General features: G+C 43.2%; 1 protein-coding gene across 1 annotated transcript in view; it reads right to left on the minus strand.

Moving 5' to 3' along the window:
* BMP6 (bone morphogenetic protein 6) overlaps nt 1-22,503 on the minus strand; it is a 159,197-nt gene that overhangs the window by 67,973 nt on the left and 68,721 nt on the right. The window lies entirely within an intron of this gene.

Here is a 22,503-nt window from a genome sequence, read left to right on the forward strand (position 1 = left end):
AGTCCTGAGAAGAAGCAAACAGATTCACCTCTTATTTCCTTTCCTTAACACCCTTCCATTTTCTCAATCCAATTATAACACAGTTCTATCAAAGTATAGAAGATGTACCCTTGATCTAACTCAACCCTAACCCAAAACAACCAAATCTATGTTGAATTTGGAATCTCAGTCCTGGCTTGCAACCCCCACCCTGTTTTCTCCATTTGAACACCTGCCTGTGTTGACATAAAGCTCTGAGCAGAGAGGCACCACCCTGTTCTCTTATAACCATCTCAGAGCAGGAATTTCATATCTATGGGCTTTTTTTCTTTTAGTTAAGGAACCTAATTTGAAGACAAAAACATGAAGTGTTTTCATCATCAGAGGCTTCTACCGCCCCAAAAGAAAATTCGGTGCTTCCATTACAGAAGTTACCTGGAGAGAGAGTTCTCACCACTGCCAGAGTTTAACTGGAAAAGTTGAGCCAAGGGAAAAGAGAACCCATTTGAAGAAAGGAGGGGATAGATGTTCGGGAGACAATGATGAGGCCTGGAATCAATTAGGTCAAATTATACCCTGTATTACATGCGCAAAATACCTCCTGTTACAGTCAAATGCAAGAGCAGAAAAGAATACTACCCTGAACTTAGACCCTATTCCTGAACGCGGAGTGCTTTATAAACAAAGTTTCCTTAATCAAGCTGTTTCGATTAGAGCGGGTCAGAAACTGCCAGCTGAGAAGGCTTTTCTCTAGGGCATATACATTGGCCCTAACAGGGGGCCCATCCCCATGGCAACTAGTTACCAGGCCAACGATTATCCCTACAAATCAGACCTTCCTCCCAAATATTCTTTTCCATCTCCTCCTCCACCATTGATTTCTTCCTCCCGTCATTTTACCCATCAAGCAAGTGTGTCTTACTCCACAACCCACCAGATACCCCGAGTCTTTGCCCCTGATGACCTCCACGCCCCTCTGACTCTTGCTGCTGGGACTGGCCCCATTCACGCTTCCAGAAGAGCCAGGAACACTGAGCATGTTAGAGGGGATGTCCCGGGCTTCTGGGGACAGGATCCGCTGGGGTGAGGTGTAGATCTGTTCACTCAGAAATCATAGTTACAGTAACTGAGGCCTAAGAAGGTGTCAAGAGCCTGTGATACGGTGACAGGCGGGGGGCCTTCTTGAGAAGACAGCACTCCTGTTTACATGCTGACCTTTGACCCCATTTAGCATGCGCACCTCATTTACTAAACAGGGCTCTAGTCCCGAATTGGGAGCTGTACGGAGGTAACAGCACACTTTCCAGGCCCTGGACCGTGGCATTTTCCAATCAAGGGAAAAGCAGCATCGGGGGGCCTCTGTCAGACTCCGGGGTTTCAAAGTATGGCTGTGGCTGGGTCAGAACTCCAGCACGAGTTGTGGGCTCCACACTGTTGCTGTCCCCATGGGAACACAGGGCAAGCACGCTTCATCTCAAACCCCCTGCCCCCAGGGCTTCAGAGCTGGCTTAGGTGACAGCAAAGCCTCTCTCCTACACCCTGAGAATTCCCTTTTCTGGAGAATGAATGTATTTTAACGCCTTATAAACACTTCTGGTAAAATACAAGCGCAACCATTACGTATAATCCCTCAGAAAACAATCTTAACGGATCCTCTGGTTAATTTTCACACTTCATAAGCTTCCACTTTGTAACATTCGAGGAAGAAAGATCTAAGACAAATACAAGACTGCGTGTGAGCTCCTCAGGGACAGGGACTTTTGATTTCTTCTATTAAGTCACGGAATCTGGCACAGGGGCTAGAGCCAAGTCAGAGCCTCAGCAAGAGTTTGGTGCTCATAAGGGTATCCACCCTGAGGGAAGCAACATGGCCCCTGTGCTTGGCTATTCCCCCAGCTGCCTCTGTAGTCTTGGGACAGCCACTAGGCTAAGCTCAGTGTGCTCATCTATAATTTAGGATACTGAGCTGGATGTTCTCGAACATCCCTTGGAGCTTTAAGATTCTTATGATGCAGGGCGCCTGGGTGGCTCAGTCGGGTAAGCATCCAACTTCAGCTCAGGTCATAATCTTGCAGTTTGTGAGTTCAAGCCCCCGAGTCCGGTTCTGTGCTGACAGCTCAGAGCCTGGAGCCTGGCTTTGGATTCTGTGTCTCCCTCTCTCTCTGTCCCTCAGCTGCTCACACTGTGTCTCCTCTCTCTCTCTCCAAAAAATAAACGTTTAAAAAATATATTAAAAAAAATAAAAAGATTCTATGGTGCTATGTAGCTGTGCTCTTAAATTTTGAGGATCACACAACTTGAATGGAACCATTTTGCTATTTATGGATAAGGTGAACAACCTGGCATAGAGGAAATGTTTAATTCACATTCCTCGGTGAGCCAAATAAATGTGTTGGTTTTTTTTTTTTTCCTATCAGTACATACAATTAACCAAGAAAGTTAGACCCAACTTTGGGAATTTGTAGAGCAGGAAATGTAAACATATTTGTATACATATATTTTTAAATGGCTTAAATACCTTGGGCTAACAACATCTAGCTGTGTACATAATCAAGTGGCCAACAAATATATGACTAACTGATCTCACCGTGGAGGAGATGTTGGAGAGCTAATACAATATATTTTCATGATCAGATTCCATTTCCTTTGATTTTGCTGTCTTTGATAATGTTTTATTCCCTAGAAACTTCCTGAGCATTCAACCCAATTAGGCTAGTTTAGACACACAGTCTTTTTCTCAAGCTGAGTGTGGTATAAATTCAAACACAATCACACACTGTTCACCCATTGGGCTATAAACCCTAAAAAACAACAAATAGCATTTGCAGTAATAACTGTGTCAGTCTATCTTACAGAGTCTGAAGATTTCCACTGAATGGTGGCGGGTGGAATGTGGTCACTGGTCGGGAGTATCTCCTGGATTAAATGTTTTCTGGCATTTCTCAGAGGAGAGCAGTTAGTCTGCATCTAATTTTTAAACCACATTTCATCCCCTTCCGCCTCTACACAGCCACACACAGAAGAAAAAAAAAAAAAAAAACAAGCCTGTTGCTCATGCTACGCATTCTTTTTCCAATTCTTCTGGGCCGTTCTTCCATTTCTGTTTAGAACAGCTAATCTTCCACAAACCTGGACTGAGTGCAAAGAGGCACATTTTGCACATCCCTAATCACACAAACATAAATAAGGTTTGGACACCATTAACCCCTTGAACAACAGCGTTTTCCTGACCCAGGAAATGTTCAGGAAACATATGATATCTCTTTCCCCGCTCATTCCAATGAGTTTAATACAGGTTGCCAAAACTACCAGAGAGTTCCATTTAAATAAATGCAAGCAAAAGTTTACAGGATCTAAGAATGAATGTTTAAGCCATAGCTTTTAAATCTGTATCAACACAGCCATTTTAAGCAGAGTATATTTCTGTGCTGTACATCCATTAGAACAAACAGGGCCCCTGCCGAAGCCATTTAAAAAAAAAAAAAAAAAAAACTAGCTCTAGATTTTCTTTATGGCCACAAGTTCTCAGGAGTCTCAAGACCCAGGAGTGCTAATGCGAAGTGGATGCTTCTGATCACAGTAGGTGAATATGTGCCTGCCTTGCTCTTTCAAGGTAAATAAAATCTGACACGTTCAGTATCTTTTGGAAAGGAAGAGGGAAGCTGTTTCAGGAACCATCTACATCTTCTTTAGTCCTCCCATGTCCTAAGAATAAATGTGAAATTTAAAATTGATAATTCAGAACATGCAGTCTTGAAAAGTGAACTGGGGCCCAGAAATCCCAGGCAATTGGTTTTGATAAGACTGCAGTGTGCTCCGCCCACCACAGGGGGCACTGTGCCGTTTTTGGTCAATGAAGTGTGCATGGTTAGCAGGTCTATTTGCAAAAAGCTTCTCCATTCATCAGTGAACGTTCAGATTTTATAGACGTTTGTCTTCTACCCACCAAAAGCACAAGCTGACTTTAATTATAACTGCAATTCTTTATATGTGTATTTATTTTCTTCCACTTTAACACTTAAAGACTTTAGGTTAGGGGCGCCTGGGTGACTCAGTTGGTTAAGGGCCTGATCTTGATCTCAGCTCAGGTCATCATCTCACAGTTCGTGAGACTGAGCCCCACGCTGGGCTCTGTGATGACAGCAGCACGGAGCCTGCTGGGGATTCTCTCTCTTTCTCCCTCTCTGTCTCTCTCTCTCTGTCTCTCTCTCTCTCTGCCCCTCCCCTGCTTGCTCACAAGCTCCCTCTTGCTCTCAAAAACTTAAAAATCAAAAAAAAAATTGTTCTTCTAAAAGTGAAAAGCTCTCAAACCAAATATTGACATTGGTTTCCCCAGTCATAATGAAATATGTGCTCACTGATTCACATAGGTTACTGACACATAAAAGAACTAGGATCCTTCACAAGGATGAGATGGAGTATGGCTGCATCCCATTGTTGTCTTCAAGATGCATTTGAAGTGTGATGGAAGACACAGTCTGCCCTTCCCAGGATGGTCTGAGTTGTCCTCTCTCCTTTATGACTGCCTCTCCCCAACTTCCTATACAGCAAAGGTTCCCAAACCTTGCACACATCAGAACTATCTGGAAGGTCAATTAAAACAAATTGCTGGGCCCACCCCTGGAACTTCTGACTTAGTAGGTCTGGGGTGCGGTCCAAAATGTGCACGCCTAACAATTCCCAGGAGAGGCTGATGCAGCTGATCTTTGGACCACACTTGGAGAACCACTTCTATATGTGTCAAAGGTGGGGATAGGGGACAGGAGATACCAGATTCCTGCAGGGTACTGTTCTCTCCCCCAACTACAATCATAAGGAGAGCGTTATCTAAGAGGATGACCCAGTGTTTCCTACTTATAAGAGTGAATGGTTAACTGACAAACGGAAGCAAAATACGTTGGGATAGGATGTTTACAGAGCTGGTAACTAGTGACACAGAAGACAGAGAGATCATGGAATCCTCTTGTCAGGAAGTTAGGATTAGGGGTGACCCTTAATTCAATGGTCTGATTTAAAATGAAGATGGGGGGTGTTAACCAATCCATTCCTGTCCTATGACAGGTGAAGTATTTCCTTTCCTACCCACCCAGCTACCCTAGATTAACCCAGTCTCTTGAGAAAGCATGAAACTTTTATTCTAAGCTATATTTTTTCTTTTAAAAACTTAGTAATCCAAGCACAGTGTAAGAAGATGGACTCTTAAGCGGAAAATATTAATTTCGTTAGGATGTAAAGTCTTTAGAGTTGTCTAACCCGAAGAAAGAACAAGATAACTAAGGGAAAGACCACACTGAAAATTCTTTAGACTACTTTGATATATTCCCTTTATTTAAATCTTTCCTCCTTACTTGTCAGGACCAGAAGTATGTGTTCCTTAGAAGCAGAGAAAATATCAAGAGCCAATGAAATTCATTTGCACAACCACAAAAGCCACACATTTCCAAGTCAAAACTCTGGAGAGGGAAAGGAAAGAAGGTACAATTTACACATGAGAAAAGCCACATAAATTTTCACAGTGAGAATGTGAAGGATTATAGAGATATTTGGACAAAAGGAAATTAGCTGATTAGCTGTCCTAGAAATGGGTCATAGGGACTGTAACCTACAGACTGCCTATTCATGCTAAGAAGGGATCACTAGAATAGAAGTCGATTTCATCGACCTGGGCTGGATAACAACATACGTATCATTCTGATTTGAAGATCCAGGTCCCCCATGTGAGAAGGGGAGGGGGAGGTCATTGGGGTCCTGGAAATCCAGAGAACAGCACACGTCTCATGTTCCCTGGGTCTCTGAAGGCTGGCACCAAGTGGTTAACTTGATGTGTTGAACAGGCTTTGCAGAAAACGTGTTCGATGTTAATCTCCTAAAAAGCATCCAACCACATCGCTGACCCCACATCTCAGAACACAGCAATTCTTATGTGTGGAAGACTGCATTCTTTCCAAGTGGACACTTCACACTTCAGCAGTAATGAGACTAAATGTGACTGTAGTCATGTGTCATTCCAAATGGAGATAAACAGACTCAAATGTGCCTTCCATGGTGACCTCGCTTAGTGTGGGAAGCCTCACTGGGACATTTTTCACATTGTGGAGTAGTTAAGACTTTAATGGCCTTGTGACTTCTGTGCTAGAATATTTTATGATCTCTACTGACCCTCAAAAATGCTCTTTGTGGGGTTTTATTTTGCCTTACATGGTCCTACAAGTGCTCTTCTAAGAGTGAAAAGCTCTCGAACCAAATATTGACACTGTTTTCCCCTGTCATAATGAAATATGTGCTCACTGATTCACATTCATTCCTATTACTTGAATCCTCTACAAAATTCTAAGGGGGACAGATCTGGTTTCCTTCCAGAGTATCTGATGCATCTATACAATTAAAATTCCATCTGTCCTAAGCCATTAAAACAAGACAGCAGGGCAGACTTGGTTCTTTAAATGAACCTAACACAGAACCACAGAGAATAGTTCCATTTTAGCCCTTCATGTTAAAAAGACACAAATTTCATTCTACTTTTTAAGATGACTGCAGCCAAGATAACCATCTTGTATGTGCTGAACAGATACGGATCACTTCACATACCTGTATGTCAGTGTGTAGCTTTGTAATCCAAAAGATAACATTTATGTATTGACAATGAGCTCAGGATTATTCTGCCTCTGCTGGACAGATGACAGACAGCATGGTCAACAAAGCTCTTTTACACAGGGAGGACTTAGGTGAACTCCTTTGCATGGCTCTTTGTCTACTGAAAAGAACTGAATCTCTAGGCGAAGGGTGAAAATTTGAAACTGGCAAAGTCAGCATCGGTGTAAATTGGGTTCCATGTTGGATAATAACTAGCTTTCTATGAAACACTGTGTCACTTCGGCATGACCTGGGGGTTTACAAACATCAGGTTGGTGAAGAAGAGGGGAGAGCATTTCTGGGTGATGGCATATTTTTTATACACTAAAAATTGGTCATAGAAAAAGATGGAAAATATTTTAAAATCGTCCAGTCCAGGGATGGAAGTAACCTAATTTAAACCAACCCAGTACAGGTCGTCAATACATGTTTAGTAACAATCCTGAACATGCTCCTTCCCTCCTTGACAGGGAAAAAAATCACCTACTAACCAACTCTTTGTGTTTAAAATAGAAGTTGCTTGAAGGAAGGAAGCACATCTTTGTGTGTTTCCTGAACCCAGCATAGTATAACTGGAATGCAGATGTTTGCTGAATGAATGAATGAATGAATGTACCAATGACAAATGAAGAGAAGACTTCCAGCATTACCCACGTGTCTTTGGGTTCTAAAATCTTACTCCCCACTGAAGTTCAGGTTGATGTGAAATTAATAATTTAAGTAAGGGACTTGGGTAATCAGTCCTGACAGTCACAGAGCTGCCTGAAAACTCTGCCCTGACATTCACTATGTATAAGGCCAGGGCTTCTACTGAATTCTTCTTTTTCTAAAGAAAAAAGCAAAGGAGAAAACAAAGAAAAGAAAATGTCGAAAAATCAGTTTACACGACAAGATGGCTAGTGGCGAAAGGAGCTAGAGGTTTTTTAAAAATATGTAATGTTTTAAGGGGAGAGAATCATGAAAAAAAATAAATGATCAGAAGTGAGGGTTAAAACCAAAACAAAGGGGGTAACCCCTGGAGTCCTTTACTTCTTCCTGAAATCTCTGTTTTAATGTCCTAACTCAATGACGGTCTTAGTTCAGGCTGCTCTGGGTGCCTGGGTCTTAGTTCACAGCCCTGGGGGTGCCTGGACGGCTCAGTCAGTCAAGCATCCGACTCCTGATTTTGGCTCAGGTCAAGATCCCAGGGTCATAGGATTGAGCCCCATGATGGGCTCTGCACTGACTGTGGGGCCTGCTTAGGATTCTCTGGAAGTGGAAAGGAGGGGAGGAAGGGAAGGAGAGGAGAAAAGAAAGGAAAAGCCTGGGTGACTTATGGACAACAGAAATTTCTTTCTCACAATTCTGGAGGCTGGGAAGTCCAAGGTCAAGACACCAGCAGATTTGGTGAATGGTGAGATACTGCTTCCTGGGTTACAGAAAGCCAACTTTTTGCTGCATCTGGTGGAAGGAGGAAGCAAGCTCTTTTGGGACATCTATAAGGGCACTAATCCCATTGATGAGGGCTCCACCCAAATGCCCTCATCTAATCCTAGTTATGTCCCAAAGTCCCCACCCCCTAAAATCGTCACATTAGGGCTTCAACATAACCAATTTCGTGGGACATGAGCACTTGGTCCACAACTGTGACTATGCACCTAACTTGTCTGAGATTCTAGAGGAGATCAGAATTCTTTAGCCTGGCATTTGGGCTCTCTACTCAATGGGTCACCCACCCCATTCTAGAAATGTCCATCTCTCATAATGCTCCAATTCAGTCCCTCAGACCTAGCTGGAGTAAATTCCTTATTGTTTCCTGCACACTCTTCTCTCACTTCCCCCATTTTCAATTCATCGTGGCATGCCAACTTTGCATATCAGAAAGCTTGCCTAGAAAAAGGGGTAGGTACCATGTGGTCACTGTGCTCTGAGCCCTCATTTCAGGAGTGGAACATGCAATTATGTTGATCACAATAGCACATGGTAGACTGATTACCACGTTTCACCCAATCTAAAAAGCCACTGATCGTGAAACACAGACTTCACTTACACAACCAATAAAGTTAAAAGCACTTCTAACTAAACTATTGCACACCATCAGTTGTCTGGCACAACCTAACTTCAGAAGTTGAATGTGGAAGGAAATCCACACCTCGAAGTTACGGAAATCTAGTGGCATTCATAAATTACAAAAGGCTCGCGGAGAAGGGAAAGCATATCTGGGCTGAGGGAACTACAAAACAGGGCATTATGATGGAAATGCCATGTGAGCTGGGCCTGGAAGGTGGCGAGTTTTCTAGAGGTGGAGAGAATGGTACGGACAAAGGTGTGAGGTGGGCCAGCATAGGGGGTAGGCATTGGTAATGGGATGGAACTTACTTTGTATGCAGGGAAGAAATGAAAGACAAGACAACCTGAAGGGTGCTGAATGCCAGTTGGAAGTCCATGGGGGCGTCCCCAGGGATTTTTGTGTAGTAACCCACAGAGACCGTTAATCTGGTAGCAGTATCTAGGATTACATCACAACTGTATTCAAACACTTCAATGGATTCTAGTTAGAACACATCCAAACTCTTTTTCAAGAACTCCAAAGCCCTGAATGATCTGGCCACTGTGTCTCTCTTCAGCTTAACCCACACCTCTCCCCGTCTACCATGGACCCAGCCACATTCGCCTGCAAGGCTCTTCCTTGGGTCTACACAAAGCGGGTCCTTCCTATGCTTCAGTTCCCCACTCACCGTCTCAAATGGTGGGGATGGGAGGGGGACCTGTCTGGCCAACTCCAATCAACAACGTCTGTGGTTTTCCTATTCAGCTTCTCACATGCTTCTTTCCTAGCACCCACCACAGCTGGAAGTGGTTTCACTCATACTGTTTCCTTGTTTCGTTGGTGTCCATCCTTAGAATGAAAGGTCCATCATTACAGGAAGCACGTCTCCCTTATCTTCTGCTCTCCCAGTAAGTACTATGGGGTGAATACATGAATGCCTACCCTCCTCCTCCCCTAGTGTGTGTGCACTCTAAGCCAGAGTGCCAGCTGGGCTCAGGGCCCCTCGATCTCACCATAGTACACAGGGCATTGCCTAAGACTAGCTCTCTGGGATAAAGAAACCAGGAAGATGCTACATTGTCAGCTGACAATCCAAAGGAGGGAATCTCAGCACATCCAAGGGCATTGCTGCCTCCCTCTCCTCTTAGCAACCTGCTCTGAAGAAACACATATTGTCAATAGCAGTCATGTGACTGCCCTGTCCTTCCCTCTCCCTGATGCGAGGTCTATCTGACGCTTATAGAACAGTGTTCTCCTAACTCAGTCATGCCACAAACCGTGGGTTGGCTGAACACGGTACTTACTCCACTAATTCTGACTCGGATAGGAAAAGCCCCTTTACTTGTAAACATAACCCCTGCACACGAGGGTTCAAGAAAGATGAACTGTGTGAGCTATCCCAAGTCTCTGAACAGTGCTCCAACATAGGAATCAACAAACTGCAGGAAGACAGGGTCTATATACAACAGATCTTTTTCCTTAATAACTGATGCTAATAAACGATAAGCTGAATTAGGTAGTAAATCGACTGGCTCACACAAGGCATCTTTTTCAAGCTGAAGATCTCTTGAGCATTCCACCAAATGTCTTGTAAATGGCCTATTGGCAGGTTCTCTGTGCTCAGGAAGCTGATTAGGACTTTGCCCCTTGGACCTCTGTCTCCATCTCCCTGATAGAAAAGGCTTTCTACAGATTTCTGGGCAGTACATACGTCTCCCTGACCTATATCAAGCTGACCTCATTCGTGAATTCTACTATAGAACCATCTGTACCCCATCTTGCTAGATGTCCACAAGGCTGCTGTTTCTGCCAACCAGAACCACATCGCTGTGTCTGCCTTGGCTCCAGGACCCACTAAGTCATGAGAGGCAACCTCACGTCTAAGCACTCCGCAAACCTCACAGACATACAGAAGGCATCTGTAGTCATGTGGCATTCTGCAAGCCACTTGAGCTACCCACCCACCCCAGTTTGGCACACATCTCCCAAACTGAGAGGGAAACGCGGAGGGAAAATATTTCCTCTGACACTACTCTATTATCTGGACAGACCTTTCCCAGTCTCTGAACTATTTCACAAAACCACCTGAGATCGGGGGTGGGGGGTGGGTGGGTGGAGATGATGCCAAGCCTGTGGGCGAGCATGACTTGGCAGAATCCAATTGTCCTGGGCCCCCGCATTTGATCACTGTGCATCTCAGAGCTCACTGTTGACCAGAAGGAAGTGATTTCCTGTTCACCTGGGTTTGCTCTTAAGAATGCATTCAGACGCAGCCTGGCAGAGTCCAGCCCGAGCGTCAGTCACTGCAGGTGCTGCTCTATCGAGTTTCTCAGTGCGTCACTGCTCAGCGATGAAGAGCTGGCTTTAAGTCCAGTCGTATCAGGCAATGCCAAAAATAAGAGGACTGGTCTTCAAGAAAACAATAAACAAAACAGTTTGAAAATTCTGCAAGAAAGTTTTTCAGAGGATACAGTTTGAGTTAATAAGTGCACTATTAAAATGTTAATGCTGAGCTACCAGAATGAAGGAATACTATTTATTCTCTTGCATGGGAGGGATCATCAATTTAGAAATATTTTGCTTCATCATCTTTGCCTTCATGACTACATCCCAAGACAGAGACACATTTCTTCTTCCAAATTAAGTGGTCAAATGAGAACAATCTCAATTTGAAAAGCCTGTTATGTATGGCTTCCTCCGACCTGAGGCTAACTGACCCTTCTCCCTGAAACTGAAATACACATGGCTGACAATGACCAGCTCAACTGGCTGGAGTCAAGGTCAAGGATTTGTGGCCCACCTTTGATTCGCTTTGTTTTATGGCTGCAGCCCTGTCTGGTTCAGGTGAAAATTAGCTGGGGTAAAGAATCATGGGCACTAGAAAATATGGGTTGAATTTTTTTAATTAATGAAGTTTTATTGAATCAGGTTAATCAGTTGGTTTGTAAAATAATGCCACACCAATAAATATCGCCACTATGCTCCCGAACATGGAGATAAAATAGAACAATAGAATGAATCCCAGAATAACTAAATAAAGTGATTATATCAACTCACCCTCCAGCCCTAAAGGAAAGAAAAACTTCTTCAGTCAGTAGGGAGAGCTACTACTGACTCCCCAGAGTTTAGTAAGAACAGATTGCAAGGGATCCCACCATCCAGATAATGTGTAAGACCTGGTTTCCCACAACTGTAGGGCAAAGGAAAGGAGAGAGGAAGAATTTTTTCAGGACATAATATTAACAGATTTTTTGAGACTTTGGGGCTATGGAAATAAAGGCCAATACATGGCGAAACAGGAGATCAAATGCACTATTTATTTTATGGATATTGATTATTTACAAAGTTTTCCACTGGAATTATTTGATTTTATGAGATAATTTTTAACGTCTGTATTTAAATCTTTTCCTTAAGAGATCAAAGAATGCTCACATTTATTATCTCATTTGTCTTTACTACTTACTGTGAAATAGGAAAGATAAAGACTATTCCATTTTATAGCAATCAGAGTGATGTTTGGAAGTGGTCATGTGAAAAGGGAGGAAACCATATGGCAAGGTGGCTATTCTAAACACACACACCTTTTATTGTTCAGTAACATAAATATAATATAAACAGAGAAAGTCAAAAAGCATCACGCACTAGAACCTGATCAATTCAGGACTTCATTAATTTTGAATGTCTCTCTCTTTTTTTTTTTTTTTTGGAATGTTTGTTTTTTTTAAATATTTATTTTATTTATTTATTTTGAGAGAGAGCATGTCCCTGTGAGCAGGGGAGGGGCAGAGAGAGAGGGAGAGAGAGAACCCAAGAAGGCTCCATGCTGTCAGCACAGAGCCCGATAGTGCTTGATCTCATGAACAGTAAGATCATGACCTGAGCCAAAATCAAGAGTCCAACACTCAACCCACTGAGCCACCCAGGTGCCCCAGGAATGTCTGTTTTCTTGATGGCACCTGACCCTTCACCATTTGAACTTACCAATAGATAAGGAGTTCCTTAAGCAAATGGAAATGACACATATGAAGGAAAGAAACTCAACTGTTAAAGCAGGTGTGGATTAAAATCAAGCTCTGCTTTCAAGTTTTAAAGATTCTCAAATTACAGGGGCACCTGGGTGGCTCAGTTAGTTGAGTGTTGGACTTTTGGTTTGGGGTCATGATCTCATGGTTCGTGAGTTCGAGCTCCACATCAGGCTCTGTGCTGACACTGTGGAGCCCGCTTCGGATCCTCTGTCCCCCCATCTCTTGCCTTCTCTCAAAAATAAACAAACATTAGGGGCACCTGGGTGGCTCAGTCAGTTAGGTGTCCAACTTCAGCTCAGGTCATGATCTCATGGTTTGTGGGTTCCAACCCCATGTCGGGTTCTGTGCTGACAGCTCAGAGCCTGGAGCCTGCTTCGGATTCTGTGTCTCCCTCTGTCTCTCTGCCCGCCCCCCACCAACCCCACTCACAATCATTCTCTCTCTCAAAAATTAACATTAAAAAAATTTTTTAATAAATAAACATTAAAAAAAGATTCTAAAATTACATCAAGTCCTGTAGATATTATTTTTTTCACAAACACAGTAGGTTGGCTGGTGCTGTTGTCAACTATAAATCATGACTGTTTATTTATTAAAGTAAGCTAACTGGTTCAGATGCTTGACTAACTCATTACCAGCTACTGCAGATATTTTAAAGTAATGGCCCTGTGCTTACAAGGTGTTGGCATTGGAAGAGACCTTAATATTCATGTTGGTGAATGGATGACTGGATGGTTAGATTGTTCATTTGTCCATTCATTCATTCATTCATTCATTCATTCATTCATTCAATTTACAGGGAAAATCCAAGGCCCAGAAGACTTAAATAATTTGCACAATGACATTCAGCTACAGCTAAATAGTCTTTCTTTGAGAAAAAAAAATCATAACTTTAATTTCTTCAGTAATTTCATCAGGTCTTCCCTGAATTAATCAAAGTTACTTGCAGTTTTCTGAATTCTACTTCACACACAATTACCAATTCCGCATCTGACCCTGACCCCCTGCTTTGATTGACTGAGACTTGGTGACCATTGAAAATCCACAATGTAAATAATCCTTGAAATGGATAATTGAGAAGTGAGTGCAGTAATTTTAACAAATTAGCTTGGCACTCCAGCCTTAAAATGAGGTTATTCTGTTGAATAAGCTGTTCTCTCCTCTGCCTCCTTTGGAGTCCTTGCCAGATTTTGCCGTCCAAAACCCTGGAATTCGCAGTAGCCGAAGTTTTCATGCTCTATGTTGGAAAGTTCGAGTAAGCTTGTTACTCTTAGGCTACTGACCAATTAAAAATCAGTACATGATGTGGGTGAGAGAAAGTGAGTGAGTGAGGTCAAGAGGTAATAATTAAAAATGATGTAATGAGATGATCCAATCTCCCTCGGCCTGCCAGAAGGCCCACTGGTGACCACGGTCCTGGTTTCCCTGTATCACTCTGGCATCTAGCCAGAGAATCTGTGAAATAAAGCCACCTCTAATCCTACCAGGGGTTTCTCCGGTTCCTGAGCTGAGGCCAGTCGTTGTAAAGTCTGAATCTATGGGAATTACTCTAGAGATCATCTTCCTTGGACTACAAGTGGTGTGGGGATCAAGGACTATTTAGAAATACTTCATAGTGACAGGTGTCTGATATGTCCTTGAACTACCACCCCTGGCCCAGTGTGTGGCACACAGCAGTCTTCAGTGCAGGAGTCTGGAAGAGATACTGGAGTCCTTACCCTCACGATGAACAGGACTGGCAAAATGTCACCACTGTCTTTGTGAGTAGGAAAACATACTGTGGAGAATATGAGAATACGTGGAACAGGAGCACTGAACTGGTGTGTTTTTGTGTGTTCCCCACAGTGATGGGGGATATTTGCTGAGGTGTCTGTGCACACGGCACCAGAGGAGAGCTGGATGGAAGGTGGTCATACAGTACCAGCTCTGAGAGCTCTGAGTGACTATAAACACAGACTTGACCTCCTTGAACCTCAGGTCTTCATCTGTAAGGTGGGGAAAATGACCCACATCATCTCTGCTATGGACTGAATATTTGTGTCCCCCAAAATTCGTATGTTGAAATCCTTCACCCCAATGTGATGGCATTTGGAAGTGGGCCTTTGAGAGGTGCTTAGGTCATGAGGGTGGAATCCTCTTGAATGGGATCGCTACACTTATAAGACCCCAAAGAGCTCCCTTACCCCCTTCACCAGGTGAGGACACAGTGAGAGGACGGCTGGTTCAGCCTGGTTAGGAGGTACACTCTCACTAGACACCAAATCTGCCAGTGCCTTGACCTTGAACTTCCCAGCCTCCAGAACTGTATGAAATAAATGTCTGATGTTAATAAGCCACACCCAGTCTATGGCATTCTGTTATAGCTCCCCTAGCAGACTAAGACAATGTCTGTGGTTCCTGCTGAGCCCAGAGTCCTCGGCCCTCTGGTCTTGCATCCAGTTCTACCTCATGACTCATGGCAAGGAACTGGCTGACTTGGCCTAAAAGTGTAGCTTACGGCCTTAAAATATAAGGTTAGTGGAATCTACAGAGATGAATGCGTTGGCACACTTACACACATGTGTGAAGTAGAAGAGGAGTTTTGTATTTAATCTAAGGCTTGGTCCCCTTAGTATACTTCACTCAACCAAACAAGTCAGCTAATGAAGAAACCACGATTGAAGTAGAAGAGTCTCTAGAGGCGACTTTAGCTTAAGGGAAAGAATGGTAGAGAAGCACAAGGTCCACAATATAATGGCAAGTGGAAGTCACCCTATCCCAGGACAGGACGGACCAGTCAACATGTCTGACCTTTTCAATTGCTAGTTTCTACACTTCTCACAGCATCACGATGGAACAAATGATCATAGAGGAGTTCACTTAGTAAAAAAGAAATACACATAAATCAAAAAAGCAGAGTCTAAAATAATTTTTTTTCACGTTGGGGTTCTCTAAAGCTTGCGTCAATCCACTTTTTTTGTTGCTGTTATTAATAAAGTTGAAGTCTAAGAGATGAACCAAGCAATCTCCTGGCACATGGAACTTACTACTCATGCAATTTCTACTCCGAGAAAGAGATTTACAGACCCAGTGAGAAAAATAAATCAAAGGTACGCTTGTGAACGTTGTCCAATAAGAACAGTGGTGTGACAAAATGTCGCCATTTGACGTTTGAGGGTTTATTACTCTCTCTCAACACCCACTCTTGTTTCTCATCTAAAACACAATTTCACATGGAGATAATTTATAAGCACCAATTTGCCAAGGTCGATTGCGAACCTTAACTTTTCACTCAATGAATTCTTAGGTGCTTATTAGGATTAAAATACATCACCTCTTAGAATATTAGTTCCGTAGCTTTCCAAGCCAGGAGAAAGTTGAAGCAATTATATATTTCACTGCTTGGGATTGGTGACAGCCCATGTTTTGTGTAGTGGATGAACGAGGGGGTGCTGCCTGTGCCGGATTTATTTTGGAGTCTGTGAACTTAGGGACACATTAAATAGAGCATACATTTAAAAATAAGCACCACCTGAAATTTCCAGTGTGTCATCCTCTACAAAGAGTATGATGATGTATATTTGTTGTACTTACTGTGAAGTTTCCTATTGCTTTACCAAATCCTCATTATTGGATTTGTGAGTCTGCATTGAAGGTTAGTATGAATAGGTAGCACTGCTAAAGCATTCTTTAAAGAAGATACATTACAGGTCCAGAGTTTTATCATTTCAGTTGATGAATAACAAAAATAAGCCTCAACCCACACAACAACAGAACTACTTGGGCCTCTGTTTGGGAGCCTAAGACAGTGCAGATATCTGGAAAACAGGACCAATTATCCAGAAAGATTTAGATAGCTGTGAAGTGAGAAGAAGATTATTTTGGGGAATTATTTCACTAATTTACAAAATCTGAAGATCTGATTTAACTGTGAATCCAGCAGCCTTCTCTTGTTAAAAAGAAGTCTGCTACTAATTTGCTTACAGAGTAAATGTTAAATGAAATGAAACTAAAATTCCATTATATATTTATTCTACTAAGAGTTAAGTGATAGAAGAGAAAACACTATTTTGTAAGTATTACCTTTTCTGGCAAAACAGAAACTCCTTCACCATGAATTCTAGGCCCCATGGAAGTTAAAACATTCAACACATACAATTTTACTTCTCTCAACAGAATGTCCATAATATAACTGACAAGAATTTAGGAAAAGTTAGCTAAGATACTCTGGCATCAAGACAAGGCCCAGAACTAATACTCCTACACATGAGAGAGAAATACTATTTAAAATGCCTTAATGCAACAATGTGGAGAACAGGGTGAAAATAACATTTTTCCACCAAGGACTTTCCTGCGACAAAACCAGCACCTTCATGGCCACAATGGCTAGATTTGGCTTCACCCTCAGTATGTCTGCCAAAGCTTTCCTACCTCCGGTATCATGAGCTCCCCTGTGGCAATCAAGATGGCACTCTTCTTTTTCTTTCAAGATCTTTCAGCAGAATGTGACATTACCCTTCTTGAACGCTTGCCTCCTTTGCTTTTGAGATCCCATGCATTTCTGATTCTTTTCAGCCTCCTTCCCAGGATCCTCTTCTTGCACTTCATCTTAGTCTACCCCGGGAGCTAGTTTATCTCCCCCCTAGGGACTCTCCCTGGGCAATCACATCCATTCTATAGTGTCAACTATTATTCCACACTGTAGACTCCAAATTCCAAACCTCTACCCTGGACCTTCCTTACAAATTACAAACTTGATTCCAATCACCTACTCGATATTTCCCAAGAGTACCTCAAAGTCGACATATTTCAAACTAAGCTCAATCTTTCCCCCAAACCTACTCTTCCTCCTCGTGATGGTTAATTTTGTGTGTCGAATTGGCCACTGATGCCCAGATTAAACAGTGCATCTGGGAGGGAGTTTCTGGATGAGACTAGCATTTGAATTGGTGAATGTAGGAAAGCAGACTGCGCTTTGCAATGTGGGTGGGCCTCACCCAACCTGTGAGGGCCTGAACAGAACAAAGGTAGAAGGAGGAGGAATTTGCCCCTTTTTTTCCTCCCTCATTACTTGAGCTGGATGAGATCATCTCCTGACCTCGGACTGGGATTTATATCATTGGCTCTCAGGTTCTTGGGCCTTTAGACTATGGCTGAATCACTCCACCAGCTTTCTAGGGTCTCCAGTTGGGACTTCTCAGTCTCCATGAGCCAATTCCCCATAATAAATTTCCTATTCTATCTCTCTCTATAAATTTATAATATACTTTTACATATTTATGATTGATCATTTTAATATATATCATATGCAAATATATATTTAAATATATAAACCCAGAATATGTATTATAAATATTTTAAAATACCAATTTATATATTTATACATTTATATATTATGTATAAATATGTTATCTATTTTTATTACATATATTAAAATATATAACTATATGTTTTATTATATATAAATATATACATATTTATCACATATATGTAAATATATATTTAATATATAGATGTGCATCTATATCTCCTACTGGTTCTGCTTCTCTGGGGAACCCTAACACACTTCTCATTCTCTGACTCATTTAGAGGCATCACCCCCCAGCCATGCACACAAGACAGGTGTCTGGGAGTCATCTCTAACACCTCACTCCCTGCCATCCCTGCCCTTTTCCAATTAGTACCAAGTCCCACCAACTGGACCTCCCCAGTGGCCTTTCAGTGTGTCTCCTGCTCTAAACCCACACTGTCGCTAGCTCATCCCAGGTCTTCATCTCACCTGGACAATTTGAGAGCTTCCCATCTTCAAGTTCTATCCCATCCACCCTCTCCCTGCCACCCAGCAATGCACCTAAAAACACATGTCTGATCACATCACTCCTGATTAATTTCTTTCAATGGCTTGTCATCACCTAGAAGGTTGAATCTAAGGAGCTTCTGAAAAACTGGCCCCTTGTGACCAGAACCTTGCTTACCTGTCTGACCATACTGCTGTGTGTTAGAAACCCCTGCACTAACAGGGCTATTTTACAACTCTCTAACAGGGCTGCTTTCCCCCCTCTTTGCAGCCTGGGACCACCACCACCATCCCCTGCCCCAATCACATCCTCCAGATCATCTTCCTGGGCCAACTCTGATCCCCTTGGTACTTGACTCCATCCTTGGGGAACCTGCACCAACCACTTCAGACTGGGCCAGGGTCCTCTCCTGGGCTCTCTGTGCCCTTTATTCAAGCTTATTTCAAAATCCCAGATTGTGTGTAAATGAAAACTTCCTGCCTCCGTGTTTTCCCCCATGAAAGGTTCTGGACATAGAGACTATGCCCCACTGTGTTCATAAAACCAAGTGCACAGAAGGTTCTTCACCTCCAGTACCTAGCCAAGAGACATTCAATATGGTTTTTTTTTTTTCTTCCTTAACTTGGCAGTGGTTATGCTATTTTGCAGTTTAATAAACATTGAGAAACCATAATTGTTTACAGGACTCTGTTTCCTGCATAGTACTGGGATTCTGAGGTCTATAAACTTTTCTCTAGGGTTAGGGACAGCCTACTCTCACAGTTCTTTTCACGCTGGGTTAGGTGTCCCTTGGAAAATTCCTCCATGGACTCTCCTTACAAACAGTTTGGCATAGTGAAGTGAGGCCAACCTGTGTGTCCCAATCCTTGCCCTACCACTTAAGAACTTGGGCCAAGTGACAGCCCCTAAAACTCTCCGCATTTCATTTCCTCTTCTTTAATCTGGGAGTGAGGGTGCTACCTCCTGGGGTTGTTGTAAATGTGGCAGAATTTACTGTGAGGTTTTAAATCATGTATTATTTTCCCATTTCCCTTCCCATTCTTTGACCATTTTCCATTTGGGATGCTACACATGGGTTGACCTAAGTCATTTCCCCCATTATTTCATGGGGGAAAAACCAACAAGAGAACAAAACAACCCAACTTTGGCCTCTTCCGTTTCAAAAGTCAAGATCCTTCCACAAACAAGTGTTGGCAGAACTCATACTGAACCAGGTGTGCCTCCCGCCACTCTTTCCCAGACACCTGAAAGGAAATTTCCAGGCCATGGGATGGGAGAGAGCAGGAGGGAGTACCAAAAGGACAGATACTGATGTGGGTCTGAGAATGAGCCTTACCCATAGGCAGAGCTCAAGGCTGAGAATGACAGAACCTTTACAGGCATCTAGATCCAGACCTTTGTTTCAATCCGAAGCCCTGGGGGGACATGGAGTCCTGAGAGCATCAGGGGGCAGAGAGAGCAGACTAGAAGTGGCTGCATAGGTAACTGGGAGAGTCACAGAGAACTTCCTAGAGATCACAGAGGGAATGGAGAATAATACCTTCTTCCCCCATGCAGTTGACAATGGAATTAGTGGAGATGCAGCCGGCAGCTCTTAAAAGGCTTGGCAGTGTGACAGCAGCATATGCTGTCCTGAGCTAGATGGCCGGGGCTCAGGTGCAATCACAGACACACCAACAGACATCAAGGTAGAGGGAGCACTGTGCCTGGGGGTGAGAGGAGAACACCTACACCCTAGCAGACACCCCTGCAAAGATGGTAACCAATGACAGGTGTCTTCCCTCATAGCTTTGAAGTTATGAGAATGTCCCACCAAGAAGATGCACCACCACAGAGAAGGATGGCTAAAATTTAACTAAGCCTCTGAACTGACTGTTTTCCGGGCACCAACTCTATGACATTTCTGCCATCAGGCACCCATGCGGATGGGAGGCAAACTCATTTATAGAAAAATACAGAAATTGTACTTCTTGAACCCCAAAGTGAGTGACCTAGAAATGCAGAATTGTTACGTAATAAAAAACCATGTGGCCGTTTTTGAGTACTTAATATGGCACATGACAATTAGTGGTTACCGCTACTAGTCTCTTAAATAGGAAATACTTAGCTGCCAAGTGGCCCATCTCTTCTTTCCCTCTTACAGTTCATGTGCTACCACTGGATCTGGGCCAGGCTTTGTAAACCCTGAAATGTTTGCCATATGGCATATGGAAATGTTGTGCATGACCTGGCAACTGGCCAGTGACATCAAATGTGATTTGTCACCGATTCTACATGGTTGGGACCATTGTCTGCTTCCTCCAATCCATGAAAACACAGACTAAGAAAATAAATATCCACACATTCATTTTACTCCTACACATGTATGTATGAGTGTGTGGGGGGGGGGAGGGGAGTATATGTCTGTGCATTCCTATTTTATGCAGGCATTAGGTAGACAACATACAATCTCTGCCCACAATCCAGTGGAGACACAGATGAGTACACAGCCCATCTCAATACAGTGAAAAAGATGTTAGGAGATGTGTGCTATGGGAACATCCACCCAGAAGAACTATGATGGTGAGTTTTATGTGTCAACTCAGCTAGTTAATAATAGTATCCAATTATCGATCAACCTAGTCTAGGTGCTACAGTAAAGGTATTTTGTAGATGTGGCTAACATCTACAATCAGTTGACTTTAAGTAAAGCAGATTTCCCTTGATGATGTGGGTGGGACTTAATCGGCTGACGGCCTTAAAAGCAAAAGCAGATGTGTCTCAGGTAAGATGAAATTCTGCCGCATCACCCCCTGCCCGAGTTTGCAGCCTATTGGCCTGCCCTACAGTTTGGGATTGTCAGCACTCACAACTGCATGACAATTCCTTAAAATCAATTCCTATGCACCTATCCATCCACCCATCCTACTGGTTCTGTTTCTCTGACACAGGCAAAAACCCAACCTGTTTTTGTGAGGTCAAGGAAGTCTTCCAGGGTATTGACTTTTAAGCAAGAGATGAAGTGTAGAGAAGGATAAAGACAAGTAGACAGATGTGAGATGTATTAAGAAGATGGAACTGATGATTGTCCATTGAAATGGGTAGGTGGGAAATGGTGGGAAGAGGAAGAAGCAGCTGAGAGAATGCCTTTTTTGCTGGCTTGGGAAGCTGAGTGCATGGTGATGGCAGTTGCAGGACAGGGGCACAGAAAGGGTGGCAGGCTTAGGGACATGATGAAACACATTTCTACATGCTGAACTTGAGAGGTCCCTGGGACTCTGAAGCACCAACGTTCCAAGGGCAGTTTGGAGGGTCTGGAGACAGAAAGAGGGAGAAAAGGAGAAAGAAGATTCTAGGTTAGATATACAGATTTCACAGACAACCCCTCAATGACAAATTGAAGCCCTGGGGGGACATGGGTTGCCACAGAGAGTGAGGAGAAGGCATGAGGGCCAAGGGAGGGGCCCGAGAAAGCAAAGCAGAAAAATCAAGAGCACAAACGCCACAGGGACATGATGCTCCCAGAGGAGAAGAGACATAGCAGAAAGACCATCATGGAGCATTCCTCCCCAAATGCCAGGACTGACCATAAACACACAGGGCTGGGAGCAGGTAATGGGTCTATTGGAAATACTTCAGAATTGTGCCCGGCTATCGTAAAAAGCTCGGAATTTTTTTTAAAAAAAATATTACTTATTTTTGAGAGAGAGTATGAGCAGGGGAGGGGCAGAGAGAGAGGGGACAGAGGATCCAAAGCAGGCTCTGCACTGACAGCAGCAAGCCCAATGTGGGGCTCAAACCCACAAACCATGAGATCATGACCTGAGCCAAAGTCGGACACTCAACAGACTGAGCCACCCAGATGTCCCTATTCTATTTTTTAAAGTTTACTTATTTTGAGAGAAACAGAGACAGCATGAGTGAGAGAGGGGTAGAAAGAGAGAGAGAGAGAGAGAGAGAGAGAGAGAGAGAGAGAATCCCAAGCAGGTCCCACGCTGTCAGTGCAGAGCCCCATGCAGGGCTCGATCATGACCTGAGCCAAAACTAAGAGTCAGACGCTTAACCCCCCAGGCACCCCCAA

Source organism: Panthera leo, chromosome B2 (assembly GCF_018350215.1).
Source record: "Panthera leo isolate Ple1 chromosome B2, P.leo_Ple1_pat1.1, whole genome shotgun sequence".
NCBI classification, from domain to species: Eukaryota; Metazoa; Chordata; class Mammalia; order Carnivora; family Felidae; genus Panthera; species Panthera leo.